A 19,673-nucleotide genomic window follows, 5' to 3' on the forward strand; every position below is an offset into this window, starting at 1 on the left:
CATATGAATGTGTGGGTCATGGTCTGGTTGGAGTTTCTCTCAGTCTCAACCAATCAGAGAGCTTGGTGAGACAATAAGGGATGCGGCACACTTAATGCTGTTATTGCCTGGGGGACAATGGTTGGATCTCAGGGGAACAGGTGTTGAACTGGGGGGGTGATGGAGAGAGAGTCACAGAGCTCTGTGTGAATCTGGGAAAGTGGTGACCCTGTAGAGAGAAGATCTGCTGCCTGATGCTGGGATCAATGACTTCGACTGAGCACAGGCCCATCACACACACACATAGGGGAAGAATAGTCGTTGTGTTATGTAATTAATGACACACAGGATGAAACAAAAATAGAAAAAAACAAGTTGATTGTTTTGTTTTTAAATAGCATTTTATTTGAGACAAAAAGTACTAGACTAAATCACTCTCTGTAATTGACAATTCAGTAAAAAAAAATCTTACATTTTTCGTCATTAAAAAGATTCACCATTTTGTAAAACTACATTGTAAGATGCTCTAAGACAGTGTTATGCCCATGCATGGCACTTGAAATAAAGTCAAGACAATAAATACGCCGGTGTCCAAATTTAGCACAGTCTTTTGACACGTGCCTTGTAGTCAGTGTGAGTAACAAGTGGAGCTCAGTTTCCCACACTGCCTCCCTGTATGGTGTGTTCAATGAAGCACAAAGGGACTCCTGTGACAGATGCTGGCTGTGTGTCTGACATCATCAGCCATCTGGAGGGAAAGGACGCCATAGGCTGACTCTGGACAGTTTGTTAAATTCAAAATTTTGGTAAACAATCTCTTGTAAAGAGTCACCAAAATCATCCATCATCTCATTTTCAGTTCCCAATCATCATCATACTAGATGGTGAACCTCCAGTCATAATCATGCCTCATTGCTGACCAACTGGATCAAAACTTCAGCCCTCATGAGGGTGGGAGGTTTCCTGGGGGGCAGCTGTTCCTGGAGTGTGCCAATTCCCTTTGGAGAATTACTGCTGCTGGTGGGAGGGATGTCTTTCACACTGAACTCTTCCCTCCAGAGTTTTCCCACACTCCGTCTATAAGCACTAAATAGGCATGTGCCCTCCTACAAATGGACCTTTGAAGGGCCCTGTTCACAAGCAGTGTGCACCACCAAGGGTAGGGGGTGAGGCCCTCTCAAAAAAAAAAAAGACCATTAATGCTAATAGCTGGGACACATAACATTCAATGAAACTAGAGAAGTATATTTCTGAACATAATGAGGTGCAACCACTGGATGTTGAAAATCTCACCAGTGATTTGCCTAAAAGATATGAATGATATAAAAAAGTTGAAATGTTTGAGCTGTCAAATGTGGAAATTGTTAATTTTCAACTAAAGCAGCAGAATAATAATAACTAGAAAATTCAGCAAGACATTTTAACTATGGGCTTGACTTTTACCTGTTCTGATACTTGGTGCACATCCCCATGCTAAGGTCAAAAGTAGTAAAAGCTGAAATTGGTTAGTACTAGTGCTAGTTGTAGTAGTAGTAGTAGTAGTAGTAAAGGCAGTGGTAGTTCATGATAGACCAGAGGTGTCCAATCCTGCTCCTGGAGAGCTACTGTTCTGCATATTTTAGGTTTATCTCTGCTCCAACACACCTGAGTCTAATGCTCTGCTTGTTATCAAGCTTCAGCTGCTTGATAACGAGTGTTATAGCAGGGAAAAACCTAAAACATGCAGGAGCAGGATTAGACACCCCCTGTTATAGACTAACAGTTAAGAAATCTTTCCAGACACAGGGTGTCATAGCATTTGTATTACTAAGGCATCATCAACAATACTCTCTTGGCTGAAAATCCAAAAGGTGTAACAAAAAACGTATTTTACTGTGAACAAAAGGAGGCTTTACTGAAAAATGGCTTTAATGTTTACATTAGCCTGATACAATATAAGTCCAAGCAAAAATACAAAGGGCCAATCAGAGATCTTTTGGAAATTTCAAATCAGATTTGTCCCGTTTTCCCAGAAACTGTTAAGTCATTGGGTCACTGTCTCCATCATTCAAAGACTTATGTAGATCAAATTCATTTCATGGAGATTACACCTCTTAAACAAAATCTTTTAATTCAAAAAACATTAGTCCAATGTCCAAAATATGACAATCACCAAGGAGAAGAGACTCTGATGAAGCCTTGATATCATTTTGATGTTTGTGGGGTCAAATATGTGAGCACCAGAGCAGGCTAAAAATCTGGCTGTCTGCTCTTATCCAGACAATTTCTTGTCTCAGTTTGTATCGCAGCACCATGGGCAACTGGTTGGCACTCCTGTCGCTTGGAGGCTCACAGGGTCAGATGTGTAAGCCTGTTTAATCCCACAGTAACATGGGATAGGACATGCGACCAGCACACATTTCTTTATGTTTTGACTTAAATTGATGTAAGAAGAGTGAAAGTTGTCGTAAACGGCCTGAAAATTTAACAAAACAAAACTCTGATTATGTGAAAACTTTGCTTGATATCAAAATGCCAATTGAGCCCAAAGAAATTGCAAATCTCCTAACCCATATAAAATTATAATCAGTTTTTTTATGTTAAAGTATGGCAAATCAGCATGGCCCCAAAGAGGGCTGGTTTTGAGCTTCATCCACGATGATTTCCCCTTTTTTGTGTATTTGAAAATTTGCTGCCTTTTTTTGTGATTTTCGTGAAAGCGGCTTGGAAAATTTTTGACAAAAATAATAGCAAACCATTCTTGATCATTCTGCACATTGTGGTGTATGTTTTGCGCATGTGTTGGCGACAGACTTGAATCAAATCAGAGTTTCAGGCGAAAGAAGGAGAATAAGCTGAACTAGAAAATGCATTTCCTGCGGAAAATGCGTGGAAATGCTATGACTTTTTTCTGAATACTATACTAGTGAGGGAACTTTCTTCTTTTTTTGTCTTTCAGATCAATTTTAAAACAGTTTTACAAATACTTATTGTAGATAGGCAATACAATTTAGCCGGGAAAAAAATTCAGAGGTTTTCTTTTTTTGCTTTAGACTTAGACTTCTCTTTATTAATCCCTTTATGATAACTCCCGCAAGGAAATTGAATTACCAGCAGCTTACAAAAACAGCTTAGGAAGTAATAAAAATACATTATAACCAATAAACTCTTGGCTAAATAAATACAGAAACTTTAAAAAAAAACAATAAACAGTAAACTTTTAGTTAAATATATATTAAGAAGATGTAAGAATACAGGTACAATAAAATTCACGGAAAATGAAATATGATAAATTAAATGTAGAATATTTATGAATGTAAATGACAGAAATGAGCAGTAAGATTAAATTATTGCACTTAAGTGGTGTATTAAATTATTGCACAAAAAAAGAAGATAAGTGTCCAGGTATGTATGAATTGATTAATAATTGCACAATGAGTGGCTCCCACTCCTTCTCTTCTGTCCTCTTTATTTCCTCCTCCCCCCGAGCGAGGAGTTCTAGAGGATGATGGCCTGAGGGACAAAGCAGTTCTCCCTTATTAGAGTGTTAAATGACATAAGGTTGAAAACTGACTCAGGCAAAGTGTTATTTCTGGTCCTGTTGGATCTCAGTGCTGCCTTTGACACTGTGGATTACAGTATACTGCTGAACAGGTTGGAAACCTGGGCAGGACTATTGGTAGTTATCAATCCGAGTGGCGATGACATGTGGAGTTTCTCAGGGGTCAGTCCTTGGACCCCTTCGGTTCAACTTATATATGCTGCCTTTGGGTAAAATTCTGCAGAATTCTAATGTTAACTATAATAGTTATGCAGATGACACACAAATATCTCGCACTGTCTCCAGATGACTGCAGTTCAATAGAGTCATTACGTCAAAAATTGGAAGAACCAAAATTGCCTTCAGTTAAATCAGGAAAAAACTGAGATAATTGTTTTTGGCAATAAAAAGAAGAGGGTTGCGGTCAGTAAACACCTGGGGCCTCATGTATCAATGTTGCGTACGCAGCCCTAGAACGACACACAGCCAGGAGCCAGGGGTTGTCAGTAAATGTTCAAACAATATGTGATGCACAAATGCAGCTCGACAACATCATGGCAAGGTGGCCTGGTTTAACGCATGACTCGTTCATTCTAACCTATAGCATGGTTGGTAACAGGTTGGAGGCTGGCACGGTGCGCGATGGGTGGCTTCTCGGTGAGTGACTAATTTATCTGTTTAATTGCGCCCCAAATTTAAACCAGCACAATGCCCGTTTGGGCACGTGCATTCAAATATCTGTATTTGTTTTTTCCATGGGGAAAATAGAGTGGCAGAGCTATCTAGTAAGCCTTTTTGTCTCCTTCAGTATTTGTCTCAATAAACGCATGCGTAAAGTTGGAAATGTCACACTGGAGTAGCCACGGCGCACCTCGGGCCCGTATCGCTTCGCGGGGTAGGTCGAGGTTGACTCTGCATCTGCATCTGATTTCAACGATGTAAAGAGGCAAGGATTTTTTAATTTACTTTTTAAGTGCATTTATTGCGTGACAAATATCTCCCAGTGCATTAACAATTTGATCTAGACGATCACTGACGCCAAGGATTGCTCTCACTATTTCCTCCTGTGATTCCAGCACAGCTTGTGAAAGGACACGGCCAGTCGGGCGGACATCAGCAACTGGCGTGGAGACGCCGGGATGCGAGGTGCTGGTGGAGGAGCCAGGGTGCGAGGTGCCGGTGGAGACGCCAGGGCCCACGGTGCAGAGGGAGGAGCCCTCTCCTGGTTCATCGTCTATTAGAAATAATAATAAAAGAAATTAAGTAATGAAACATGAGTCAATGCGTTTATATCCTGGCAACTTAACGCACAAGCATGTGTAATGTGAGCAGCCTATTGTAAGGCCAGTATAATGACATTTCTGAGTTTAACACATTTACCTTGAGGATGATCTGTGTGGCCTTCATGGGCCGCCGCTTAGAGCTGTGTCCCCCACAATAGCCGCTACTCTCTGATCAATGGGGGTCAGTTCCTCCACTCCTGCCCCCCGCCCGTTGCGGTGATACTTCAGCGGTGGGCCGAAATCCTCCGCTTAACCTCCACCTTCACGTCTGACCTTTTTTTTTTATTTCAGTGGGTGTGTGCTGTTCCGAACCCCACAGCGTTCACTGCCTCACATACACACTCCCACTCAAATTTATTTTTCTTTGTGTTTATCCCTGAAGAGAGGCTACCAAATAAAACAAATCTTCGGATCTCCACTTCATTTCATAAAATTTAAATTTGCGCTTCTTACTGTTGAGATCAACCTGCAGTTACCTCCCCGGGTCCGTTGATCGGAGGATAGAAGGAGAGATCTTGAGACGATGGCTTGAGATCACACCAATATCTTTATTGGAGCACTTTGCAAAGCGGAGACAAGTTCTGATACAACTCAAACCAGGTCAAACATCAGACGAGTCTTGTTGTGGTAAGGGTAGCGGCTTTAAATACCCTTCTGTCGATGGTAACGCCTTAAAGGTAAAAAAGGCGGCAATGGGCGTTAATCTGCCTGGCAACACATATAACACTAAAAGCTGAGAGAAGGAAATTAGTACATGTCCCTATATGGCTATCTAGAGAGAACAGATGTGTCTGTGTTTACACCACACGAAATTGTTAGTTAATGAGTATGTGTGCGTGTGCCTAAAATGAGGAAATGCGCATTCCTCTGTTCTTTTAGGATCATAACGAGGTGATGTGTGAGAGAGCACGAGATCTCTATCTTGCACACTCTACAGATCTGAACTCTCTTTTCTGTGAGGCTCTGTGATGCAAGTTATTATCTGCTCAACCAGCCAGGACTAGTCTCATTCCAGGGGTTTATGTACCATGACCCCACTGTGCACCAACTTCAGTTTAGCCATTTCAAAGGCCACATGACCGAGCAGCTCATTTCTCTATCTTCCACAATTCCCCCTTTTGAGCTCTCAAAAGAGCTCAACATCAAGCGTTCGCAATTGCAGAAAATCATTGATAGCAAGCACACTGGCTCCAGTGGTACCAAGTGTCGCCTTTCCCCTTCAGTCGGACGGCGTGGGAAGTTCACTCCACCACCTGGTATTGACCTGTCCAGCGACGTTCGGACCACTTCTGCTTGATGACCTTCAGCACCACCCAGTCTGTCTCCGGCGTTGACTGGGCCTCCGCGTTGTCGAGTCGATTGGTCACCTGTTTGGCGAGAGACTTTGCAATTCACGGAAATACTCTCTCTCTGATTCACAGAGCTCCTAACAGACATCAAGGCTAATGGTAGGGCGTCAACCCAATTCATTTTGGTCTGTGCACAGATTTTGGCCAATTTGTTTTTTATAGTCTGATTCATTCTTTCCACTTTCCCTTGTGACTGGGGATGGTAAACTGTACCAAACTTGTGTTTCAAACCCAACATTGATTCAACCTACTGCAAATCCTGATTCTTGAAATGTGTTCCGTTATCTGACCTGATTTTCTCCGGGAACCCATGTCTCCTATCCACAATCCCCCTAGCAGTCATTCATAGCTTGACTGTTATGTTTATCAACATACAGGGATTTACATCATAGATAAATAAAAAGTTACAAAAAAAAGTTAGGTCAATCTTTGGTTATTTCTCACATTCCCCCCTTTTGACACAAAGTGTCAAATAATTTTTTTGAAATAACACAATATCATCAACTAACTCTTTCTTTGACTACACACTACAAACATTAGTAGAGGTTCACTTTTAACTCTCAGAATATAACAAGGAAAAATAAAAAACGAAAAACATTAAAACAAAAACAATTCTATTCACAGCGTATCATCATCTGCTATGGCATCGCCCTGTGAAAACTGAGTTTTTACAGTCAGCGTGAACTCTTTTTAACTGTAAACAGGTAAAAGTGTTGGAGACAAAAGGTTAAGAACAAAAGGGTTTCCTGTAGGAGTGAGAATGCCACAGTTTTTCCCAGAGTCTGCAAGTTATGGACAATATTAAAGCATATTGTGACTCTGACACTGTATCATCTGTTGCGCCTAGAAAGAAAACCACAGATTAATACAAATAACTCTGTCGCCTTAGCCGACGAGTTATTTTGGCAGTTTAGTTCAAAGGCAAACACAGAAAGAGCAGTTAGATGGATTCCTCGCAGAACCATCTATGAAGAAAAACAGAATCATCGTTAAACACTATGTATCAAACAATGCATCCCATGGTTTTGATCCACTGTTAAACATTTCCATCCAAGAATGGTTCTCCATCTTTAGCTGTAGGATCAAAGGCCCAAAAATTAAGACGGTACAGCGCTTCAGGCTGACATAAAACATTAGTGTGACAATGAGTATCATGCAGAACATGCACACTTTGAAAATACAATAGGGTCAGATGTTAGTGTTTGTTAATCGACATAAAACTACTGACATACAACTATCATGCAAAAATTAAAAAGAAACAATCAGAGCTCGATCAGGTAGGTCATTTTAAGTCGGTAGAGGCTGTTTGCCTCAGCAGTCACAGTCTAAAAAGTCAGTCATTGGCCAAGTTTCTTTATACAGGGTTTGGGAGATCTCCACAAAAACATAAAATAATCCATTAGCCATTTATTTTTTTATTTTTTTAAAAACCCATCCAGTTCCTATGGATGCAGTCAGGACCCACTTATTATCATTATTAATAATATTATCCTTATTATTATTGTTATATCTAATGCTTAAATTTGCAAAAACAAGAGCTAAAAAAGATTTTGTCTGAGCAAAGTAATCAAAACCTTAACTTTCTGTGTCTAATGATCAACTCTCACTGCAAAACCCTAATTTTCCCTATTGACACCAATACTTATTCTTTATAAATGTTCCTATATGTATACGCAAGTGTATGTATGTGTTGAACCTTAACATCCTGTTCATTCTAAGTTCAACTAACGGTGTCATCTAGTGTGGATGTTTTTATCTTTAATTTCTAATTTGTGATTTTCAAATGCTCTGACCTTCCTCCGCTGTCTGTATGGCCTGTTCATGGGGGAACCATGAAAAAACCCCAAGCAGAAACACGCAACCAGGACTTCTCTGGATCTTGTCCCAGTCTCCTTCTTTATCTCCTTCTGCTGTTGTCTTGATGAGGCCATCTTTGTCCAGGATTCTGTGCCCCATTCTGCTGGTATAGTGAACCAAATGGCCGGTCGAATGTTGGCCCATCGGAGTTCACACCTCTCCAGTTCCCACCTCCTTGCAATCTTTTAGTCCCTCTGGCTGCCATGTCCTGAACACAAGCTCTTCAGTGTTCAATTCAACTGAACATCTGGTGCCGTGGACATCCATTTCCTTTGCTTCAGGCCAGTAGTCAAAAAGAAGTTGCTGTTTGGAGAGAGAACTTTTCTGGAGAAGCAATGCTAGCTTTTTCCTTGTTTCAGTCTGTTTTCCTCAGTCACTGGTTTTGTGACAACTGACACATCAGATGCAGGTTCAGTCTCCCCTCCCCCTGATTGTCAGAGTCCTTCTCAGAATATGCATATGGGCTTGATGGAGGGGCTGCATGGCTTGGAGACATTAAGAGGAGGCCCTGTCTTTTATCCCTAATCTCTGCCCCTCATCATTCATTCACTTCTCTTTCTTTAATAAACTATAAAATTTGTAGCTGTATCGTAGCTGCTATTGCCACTACTCATCATTGATCATGTTTGCCACCATAATTATTATCATTTTCATATTCTGTCACCTTAGCTGCGCTTGTTACTACTATTCTGTTGTATTAACTGTCTTAACATATACGTTATATTCACATTACTATATAAATATTATAGTTACTGTTAGGCTTTGCTTGCATCTCTGGAAGTGTGTCTGTCTGTCTCTCTCTGTCCATCTGTGTGTCTTTTCTCTCTTTCTCTCTCCTTTTCTTCCTCCCCAACCGATCAAGACAGATGGCCGTCCTCCACAGAGCTGGGTCTGTCCGACGTTCCTGCCTGTTATAGGGAATGTTATAGCCTTAACGGTGTGTCAGTACTTGATTAGAGGATTGCACCCCGGAACCTTAGTGTCGGGTTTTTGTACCCTGTGGGACTGTTATTGCGGTTACTCCCCACTTGTACACATGGATGGCTGGCTACAACAAAGTTTCAGTAAAGTACACCGAACTACTATGAAAGTGTTCGTGCATTATTACCCTCGGGTTACCACACTTTTTGGCGACGAGGATTAAAACCGAGAGCAGCCGATAGTGAAGTTAGAGTCGAAGAAGACGTTCATAATGGCTATGGTCGGCTCGCTTAGTGAATTCGTCGAGACGGACGGAGACTGGATTGAATATGTCGAGAGACTTGAGCACTTTTTCCTGGCGAATGACATTTCTGAAGAGGAAAAGAAAAGGTCAATTCTTCTGAGTGTGTGCGGTGCTAAGACGTATAAGTTGGTACGCAATTTAGCAACGCCGCGGAAGCCAGGTGACTTGAGCTTCAAGGAGTTGGTGACGCTGTTGCAAAATCATCACAGCCCGAAGCCATCGGTGATAGTGCAGCGCTTTAAGTTCCACACTCATTCACGCAAGCCTGGGGTTTCAGTAGCTGCGTTCGTGGCGGAGATGAGACAACTGTCGGAGCACTGTGAGTTCGGGGCTGTACTGGACGACATGCTGCGGGACAGGTTGGTTTGTGGTATAAATGATGACGGCATGCAGCGCCGATTATTAGGAGAAACCACACTTACCTTCAAGAAAGCGCTGGACATTGCTCAGGCATTGGAAACGGCAGTCAACAACACTAAAGACATTCAAAAAGCTAACGGTAGCACACAGCCAAGCGCCGTTCATCACGTGTACAAGGACAACAAAGGCAAGCCATCAAAACCCGTTGAATGTTACCGTTGTGGGGGAGCACATTTTGCCAATGATTGTGGCTTTAAGGACTCTGTGTGTCACAACTGCAAGAAAAAGGGACACATAGCAAAGAAGTGCAGGGGTGCTAAACATAAACAAAACAAAGACTGGGGGAAGATAAGACCCAGGGCAACACACCACCTTCAGAGTGAGGAGCCTGAGGAGCAGTGTTCCTTCAACATGTTCAACCTCAGTGAGCCAAGGGCGGAGCCCATCTATGAAACATTGCAGGTGAATGGAAAAGACCTGAAAATGGAGGTGGACACAGGCGCCTCAGCTTCAGTGATAAGTCAAGCAACCTACTGCAGTTTGTGGTGCTCTGGAGAGGCACCTGTGCTTAAAAAGACTGATATCAGACTGAGACAATATACGGGTGAGTGCATTCCACTTCTTGGGGCTATAGAGGTGGAGGTGCTGTATCAAGGCCAGGAGGCTACAGTGAGACTGCTCGTGGTTAAAGGGGCTGGACCAAGTTTGCTGGGACGTGACCTCCTACAGAAAATCCGCCTGAATTGGAGAGAAATCAGGTATGTGGCAGTGATGGGAGAAATCCTAGAAAAATATGCAGATGTTTTTAAAGACGAACTTGGCACCCTACGTGGCACTACAGTGAAGCTGTGTGTGGACCCCAAAGCGCCACCACGCTTTTTCAAACCACGCACAGTCCCATATGCCATGAAGGCTAAAGTAGAGGCTGAGCTGGACAGGCTGCAGCAGATGGGTGTCATCGAGCCTATTGAGTTCTCAGACTGGGCAGCTCCGATTGTGCCAGTGCTGAAAGGTGATGGTGGGGTACGCATATGTGGTGATTACAAACTAACAATAAACCAAGCCTCACAACTGGACACCTACCCTTTGCCTCGCGTGGAGGATCTGTTTGCCACACTGGCAGGTGGACAAACATTTACCAAGCTGGACATGAGTCATGCATATCAGCAGCTGTTACTGGATGAGGATTCTAAACAATATGTGACCATAAACACCCACAAGGGACTGTTTAAGTACAACCGCCTGGTGTTCGGCGTCGCATCCAGTCCAGCTATCTTCCAACGCACTATAGACAACCTGCTGCAGAATATCCCACACGTGGCAGTCTATTTAGATGACATTTTGGTCACAGGTAAAACAGAAGAGGAGCATCTTAAAAATCTGGACCAGGTGTTAAAAAGACTGGCAGAAGCCGGGCTGCGTTTGAAGAGCAGTAAGTGTGTGTTCCAAGCTCCGAGTGTAACCTACCTGGGCCACCAGATTTCGGCTCAGGGCATATCTCCGGTGGAAGAGAAGGTGAGGGCAATAAAGGAGGCTCCAAGTCCAAAGAATGTAGCAGAGCTCAGGTCATTCTTGGGCTTAGTGAACTATTACGGGAAGTTCTTACCCGAGCTCTCCACGGTGCTCACCCCTCTCTACCAGCTGCTGCACACAGACAGCTCATGGACGTGGCAGCAGGCTCAAGAGAAAGCGTTTGAGCAGGTTAAAAAACTGTTACACTCTGCACCGCTACTTGTGCATTTTGATCCAGACAAAGAAGTCATCTTATCCTGTGACGCATCCCCTTATGGCGTGGGAGCTGTTCTGTCGCATTGCATGAAGGATGGAGATGAACAGCCTGTTGGGTATGTGTCACGCACTCTCACAGCAGCAGAAAAAGGGTATTCGCAGTTAGAGAAGGAAGGGCTAGCTGTAGTTTTTGCTGTAAAACGTTTCCATCAGTACCTGTACGGACGCCCTTTTACTATCTTTACGGACCATAAGCCCCTACTAGGTCTGTTCAGTGAATCAAAAGGCATTCCACCCATGGCTGCAGCAAGAGTGCAACGCTGGGCATTGACTTTGTCAGCGTACCAGTATCACATAGTCTACAAAGCAGGCAGTGATAATGCAAATGCTGATGCTTTCAGCCGTCTTCCTCTCCCAGAGACACCAAGCCAAACGAGCCTACCTCCTGAAACTGTATTTTTGTTGGAAAGACTGTCTAACTCTCCTGTGACGGCAAAACAAATCAAACTGTGGACGGAAAGAGACCCGGTGTTGTCGCAGGTGAAGAGAATGCTGATGCAGGGCTGGCCGGCAATGGTTGAGCATGAGGAGCTCAAACCTTATGCGAAGCGGCAGCAGGAGCTGAGTGTTCTTGATGGATGTATCCTATGGGGATCCAGGGTGGTGGTTCCACCCCAAGGACGAGCCCAGATTGTGGACGAACTGCATGAGGCCCACCCCGGAGTCTCCCGGATGAAAAGCCTCGCCAGGTCATTTGTGTGGTGGCCTGGGATGGACTGCGCCTTAGAGGAAAAGGTAAAAGCATGTTCACAGTGTCAAAGTAATCAAAAGATGCCAGCACCTGCTCCCCTCCACCCATGGGAGTGGCCAAGCCGCCCGTGGTCAAGGCTCCACTTGGATTTTGCCGGTCCATTTATGGGTCATATGTTCCTAGTGCTGGTGGACTCACATTCAAAGTGGATGGATGTACATATCATGACAAACATCACAGCTCCAGTCACCACTGACAGGCTCAGAAGCGTGTTTGCTATACATGGACTGCCAGATGCTGTTGTAACTGACAACGGGCCCACTTTCACTAGTGAGGTTTTCAAGGAGTTCATGGAGAGAAACGGTATACGCCACATCCTCACTGCACCTTATCACCCAGCCTCCAACGGCTTAGCAGAACGTGCGGTGGAGACTCTGAAAGAGGGTCTGGGAAAATGTCAGGGCACTCACTGGAAGCTAAGCTTGCACGTTTCCTGTTCCAGTATCGGCTTACCCCTCACACAACAACGGGTTTGCCGCCAGCAGACATGTTACTGAGGAGAAAACCTAAATCTCATCTGGATCTTCTCCGACCAGACGTGGCAGCAAGAGTGGCTCGATCACAGGAGGAGCAGAAGGTGAGGCGAGACCAACATGCCAAAGAACGGTCCTTTAAGACAGGGGACGCTGTTTATGTAAAGAACTTTGCCAGGGGCCCGCCCTGGTTACCAGGGGTTATTCAACAACGGACAGGTCCGGTGTCTTTTGTGGTGGAGTTAAAGGATAGCAGGCAAGTTCGCCGCCACCAGGATCATGTGCGACTCTGCCTTGATAGGGGTGGGGAGGTTTCACAGGGTGTTTCACACAAGGACAGTGTGAGCGGCTCTATGGACTGTTGGGTGGAGCCTGCATCACCTGAGCACACTGATGGACTGTCTGTTTCATCTGATGGACTGTTAGTTCAAACTCCCCCACCTGCTCTTGTCTCAAACTCTGCTCAGGAAGCACAGGCTGCTCCAGAACCTGTGGACACTACAGCAGGGCTGAGGAAATCAAAGAGGCAGCATAAGCCTCCCGATAGGCTGAACTGTTGAAAAGAAATGCTGTGCAATACAGTAGACAATGTTGTTGTCATTGTATGTGAGCATCAGTTTGTCATTGTGCAATATTCTGTTCTGTTGAATTCTAAAGAGGCAGCTAAATGACTAAGTTCTAGTTAATTGTTTACAATGTAGCCTATACTGGGGACTGTAAGTAAAGGTATGTGGTTTTCATTTGTACCTTATATGTTCTTACTTAAAGGGGGAGAAGTGTTATAGCCTTAACGGTGTGTCAGTACTTGATTAGAGGATTGCACCCCGGAACCTTAGTGTCGGGTTTTTGTACCCTGTGGGACTGTTATTGCGGTTACTCCCCACTTGTACACATGGATGGCTGGCTACAACAAAGTTTCAGTAAAGTACACCGAACTACTATGAAAGTGTTCGTGCATTATTACCCTCGGGTTACCACAGGGAAGGTTTTCGTTGCCACCGTACTCTACAGAGGAATTGTTGGGTCTATGTAAATAATAAATAAGTCATTGAGTGTGGTCTTTACCTACTCTGTAAAGTGTCCTGAGATAACTTTGGTTATGATTCGACACTATAAATAAAATTGAATTGAATTGAATTGAATTTCTGTTACACATACTTATTTCTTTAATTTCTTGTCTTTCTATAACTGAGTTTGCTTTCCTCCTATCTTTCCCTACTCGCTGTCCCTTTCTCTCTCATCACTTTACCCTCTTCACTACATTTGTACCTAAACATGTGCCTAATAAAAAATGAAAAATAAAAAAAATTAAAAAAACTCTTAGTCTAGTAATGCCAAAATGAAAGCTCTCAACCACATTAACCCATTTATCTGCTATAAATTTAGCAGGATCTGTAAAAATTTTAACTTTCCCATTTTGTTTCCCATTTTTCTATTGACTCACTGGAATGTGCTTTTACTTTCAATGGGCTTATTGTTCACTCAGACAGATTTCACACATGCTGATCTTTCCATACGAATATGGTTAGATCTTATCACACATACACTAACTTTGGATAATCTTTCAGCCAGGTGGTTTGTACGACAACGCACCCTTTAATATCCAAACTGAATATTTAGACACTGAAATGAGTTACCACAAAGTTTATTTTTCTTACCACATTCATACGCCCATTTTATTGTAGTTGGGAATCCCTACACTCATGCAAATTATATTTGCATTTAAAAAATTTCTACTCCTTTAAAGAATTTATTGATCATTCATTTTCTCCCTAAATGCTTATGTATTTTCCAAAACACTTCTCTGTTCTCGTCAACAGGGGTCAATGACGGTAATGCCGTTCTAGTAAAGGAAGCTTCTACACAGACTCACGTCTGTGCGCCTTCACTCTCGGGGTTACCCCAGAATGTGCACCACTTTTCCCGTTTCAGATAAAAACAGCTACAGAACTATACCGCCCTCTGTTGTCCCACAGAAATATGTATTCCTCAGAACCTGAGTCTGATGTCAAAGTGGATATACACACGAACCTCCCACACTTCTTTAAACACACATATGAGTCCCAGACTCGACTTATAGCAAAATTGCGATGCAAACACACATATGAGTCCCAGACTCGGCTTATAGCAAAATTGCAATGCATCTACATTTGAGTCCCAGACTCGGCTTATAGCAAAATTGCGATGCCTCTACATATGAGTCCCAGACTCGGCTTATAGCAAAATTGCGATGCAAACACACATGAGTCCCAGACTCGGCTTATAGAATTCGGGGTATCCTCAGTTCCCCGGGCCTCTAACCCACTTATAGAATTCAGGGTATCCTCAGTTCCCCGGGCCTCTAACCCAGTAACCTCCTAGGTTTTGTCTGTATCCTCGTCAGAATAACGGTGGGGTCAACCACGACCCAGGACCATTCTCAGTTTACCATTCTCAGTTTACCATTCTCAGTTTTGCCATTATCTCAATTTAAATAGTTTACTCACTGTGGCGCAGGCAAGACACAATGTTTTAGAATGCCCAATGTGCAGAGTTTTCAATTAAACAGGTTCTGCTTACCTTTACTAATGTGCCGGATTGTGTCTCACACTGTTCCCCGTGAAGAAACCTTTTTGGGTCGAATTTACCTTCTCCTCCTTCCGATCCCGGATGAGCCCCCAAATTGTTGAGATCAACCTGCAGTTACCTCCCCAGGTTCGTTGAACGGAGGATAGAAGGAGAGATCTTGAGACGATGGCTTGAGATCACACCAATATCTTTGTCGGAGCACTTTGCAAAGCGGAGACAAGTTCTGATACAACTCAAACCAGGTCAGGTTTACAAATTACTGAACGGCTTTGGTTCAGAATACATGAATGACATGTTAGTAGAGTATAAGCCCAGTAAAGCTCTGAGATCTATTGACTCAGGTCAGATAGTGGAGCACAGAGTTCAAGATAGACATGGTGAAGCAGCATTCAGCTGTTATGCTGCACACAACTGGAACAAACTACCGGCAGATCTGAAATCAGCCCCAACTGTGAGCACTATTAAATCCAGGTTAAAAAAATTTCTCTTTTCATGTGATTTATAGCTGAGTTCTTTTTTAATAACTTTAAACATTATCTATTTTCTTTTCTTTAACTTTTTTTTTATTCTTCTATGCTCCTGCTTTTAACTGTTTTTTGTTTTTATGCTCTTTTAAAAAATGTTTTGTCTTTGTCTCAAGTGCATTGAGTTGCCTTGGTATGAAATGCGCTATATAAGTGCCCGCCCACTTCTATCGGCAACCTGACGTATCTAAGCTGCTGCTACTGCTAACAACATTAGCTTGGATAATTGGAGGTAGCTAATTTAACTAGTTTACACCACAGAATACTGTTTGTGTACCACTCAGCATTATGTGAGTGTGTTAAGAATTAACGTTTGTACACTCTAAAGTCCTTACAACAGCATTGTTAGTCACAGACATTAACAATTAAAACTAATAAGCCATTGACATGAATCTTTTCTTCTCTGTTTCAGGAATAAAAACAGTGTGACAGTCACAATGGCCTGTAAACCCACTTTATGTGAGTAATACCTTACTTTTCTGTTGCTATTTAATGTAAAACAATTTAAATTTTTGTAACTAAGGTTTTTCCTCTACAGCCTACAATATGATCCATTACAGTTTTTTCTGTCCATCCAGCCAGTGTGTGGATTATAGGACACAGCTTCATCCGGTGATGAGCTGACAGAGCTACAGAGAAAAGGTGGAACAGGAGATCGCAAGGAGGGGGAAGCCGTTCACAGACGGAGAATACGTGAAAGAAGCTTTCCCCTCCAGTTTCATGCTGACATGAATGAAGAGAGACTCAGGGTGCGTCCACATAATTAAAAACAACCTTTTTTTCCCTCAATCGTTGTGTCCACACGGCCGTGGCTCAAGAAATATCTGCGTCTACAGGAAATAGGTGAAACCGACTCAAAATGCTGTAGTACACATTCCAGGCCTGGATGTGGTGCTGTAACTGCCACAGGAATACACCAACATTGGAGAAGAAGAGACGGGGAGACGCTGTGGAGAATCCAAACACCGGAGAGTTTCTCTCCAAATCTGGAGACTTCCTAAATCCTCCTCCATCCTAGAGAGAAATCTGTCCACTGTTTCTGGTGTTATTTGAGACTTTTGTGGTGTTTTGTACTCTGATGCACAAATCACCCTGGAGTCACTTTCTCGCTAGATTTAGCAACTTTTCAGACCATCTAAACAAATGTATTTATAAAAATCTACTAGCGACCAATATACCGACTTATTCAGACCATCAGGGAAAAGGGAGAAATATCTGGTCGGCCTAATTCATTCCCATGCATACTGCTCAGAGTAAAGTTAGATGGACATATAGGGAAGCTACAGGACAACAAAAAAACAACCTTTTACCTTCGGCAGAATAATTCCATTAATTTTCTACTCATTTTGCTGTTGTAGCCCAGACGTAATTATTAATTAGTAGCCTAATCAATAAATTATCTTACTTTAATAAGGCAACAGTTGCCATGGGGCCTTTGTGTCGTACTTGTCAACAAATTTCTCAGGTTTAATTCTCTTAGTAATGTCACTCTCAATGTAGAGAAGCGAAAGAGAGGACAGTCTCTGCTGGGCCATAGTTGTCCTCATCCAGTTGCAAACCAGGTGCATCGCTGAGAATGAATGCTTACATGTCGCCGTCCAACCTGGAAGAGACTTTTGTGAGGTTTGGGTAAAATCCAGTCAAGGCAGCGGCTCTGAGATTGTCCAGAGTGACATCAGGCAAACTCATTTTCACCATGAGTATTTCGGCATGGGCAAGAGCAGCATTGATGGAGAGGGTTGAAGAATATTGCTTTATCAGTCCATCAACCACACATTTTAACACGGCGTCTACACTTTTTGCTATTTGCATTGCTTCCTCTGGGAAGTGTTTGTTACAGTAGAGGCTCCAACAAGTGTGTCAATGACAGGATATAAAAGATGTTTAGCCCATTTGTCCTTGGGGCTCTTTGATGCCGGTGTCTTGAAGAAGGCAACAGGTGTCTGGATCGAGGCCGGTGTCTTGAAGGAGGTGGTAGGTGTCATATAGGAAGGCCCTCCGTAATGCCAGAGCAGCCTGTTACTCATATTTAATAGAGGAGTAACAATAACAATAATAACAATACTAGATTTCTTTTCAGCACTGTAGCCAGGCTGACAGAGAGCCACAGCTCTATTGAGATTCCTATAACCTATAACTTCATGACCTTCTTTAATGATAAAATTATAACTATTAGAGACAAAATCAACTCGTTTGGCACCAATTTTTTCCTCAAACCCAGGAACCTTAGAAATAACTGTACAACCTGATGTGTACTTGGACTGTTTTCTACAATTGACCTTAACAAATTAACCTCTACTATTTCGGCATTAAAGCCTTCTACTTATTTCCTAGACTCTATTCTAACTAGGTTACTTAAGAAAGGGTTACCTTTAGTTAGCCCCCCTGTACTAGATATGATTAATATGTATTTTATCAGCAGGTTATGTAGGTTGTGTAGGTTATGTGTTAGGAACATTGTGTCTCAGAAAGATGCAGAAAAACTAGTCCATGCATTTGTTACTTCTAGGCTGGACTATTGCAACTCCTTATTGTCAGGCTGCTTCAATAAGTCTGTTAAGAATCTCCGGTTGGTCCATAATGCTGCAGATTGTGTACTGACTAAAACAAATTGAAGAGAACATATTTCTCCTGTATTAGCTTCTTTGCACTGACTACCTGTAAAATCTAGAATAGAATTTAAAAGGCTCCGTCGTATCATAAAGAGCTCATAGTACCGTATTACCCAACTAGATCGCTGTGTTTTGAGGATGCAGGGCTACTTGTCGTTCCTAGAGTCTCCAAAAGTAGAATGGGAGGCAGAGCCTTCAGCTACCAAGCTCCTCTCCTCTGGAACCAATTCCCAAGTGTTGTTCAGTAGGCAGACATCGTCCCCATATTTAAGAGTAAACTTAAAACGTTCCTTTTTGCTAAAGCTTACGAGGCCTTCGGTATGTTGTTATTCGCATTCAATTTCTCTTCAACCCTGCATGTACGGGGCCTAAACTGATTTTGTTCTGCTTACTTAATAATGCTGTTATAGGCCTAGTCTGCCGTGGGATAATCCTGTTCCTGATCCTCTGAGCTTCTCTCCTCTCAGTCTCATTCATGTCTCATCACTGCATGTTACTAATTCAACTTCTTTCCCGGAGTTGTTTGTGCTTTGTCGTCTCGCAGGTCTCTGCTGATCGTGGTGGTGCCTGCTGCCGTGGTCTTGCATGGTGCTTCCTGCTGCTATTATTACTTTTACTCATATATACTATCATTAGTTTTATAATTTAAAAATTTGTAGCCATAAGAACACCATCAGTGGTACACCATTACCACTACTCATCATTGATCATATTTACCACTATAATTAGTATCATTGTCATGTTCTGTCACCTTAGCTGTGCTTGTTTCTACTATTCTGCTGTATTAACTGCCATAACATATAAGTCATATTCACATTACTATAGATATTATTATAGTTACTGTTACTTTTGTGGTTGCTTGCATCTCTGGAAGTGTGTCTCTGTCTGTCTGTCTTTGTGTCTGTCTTTGTCTCTCTCTGTCCAATTGTCAGTCTTTTCTCTCTTTTCTATGTCAACTTTATTAAGTGTTGCTATAACTGTGCAATTGATGTCATATTTAATAATTGATGATGTATTTCAAAGATTGTGGTCCTGAATGATGTTGTTACAAGTCATGGATTTCCAGAAACTCAAACCTTTAAGTTAAAATCTTTAAAAAAAAAAAAAAAAAAAGCAAGGCAATCTAATGTATTCAAATGTATCAATATATTTAACAAAAAACAGAGATGGTACATAATCCATCTGCAGTTTAATGTGACTTACAGCACCATTACACTTAGTCAAACTAACTCCATAATTGTCTGGATATCCTTGTTCCTCAAAAATGTAGCTGATAAACATGCAGAGAGCCTCCCTCAGATCCTATTAGATGATTACTTTGCTCCTAAACGTATATAATAGAAAGTGTTGTAGAGAGAACTGGAGGCTTCTTCTAGATGGACCC

This window comes from Echiichthys vipera (genome assembly GCF_963691815.1).
Source record: "Echiichthys vipera genome assembly, chromosome: 6".
NCBI lineage: Eukaryota > Metazoa > Chordata > Actinopteri > Perciformes > Trachinidae > Echiichthys > Echiichthys vipera.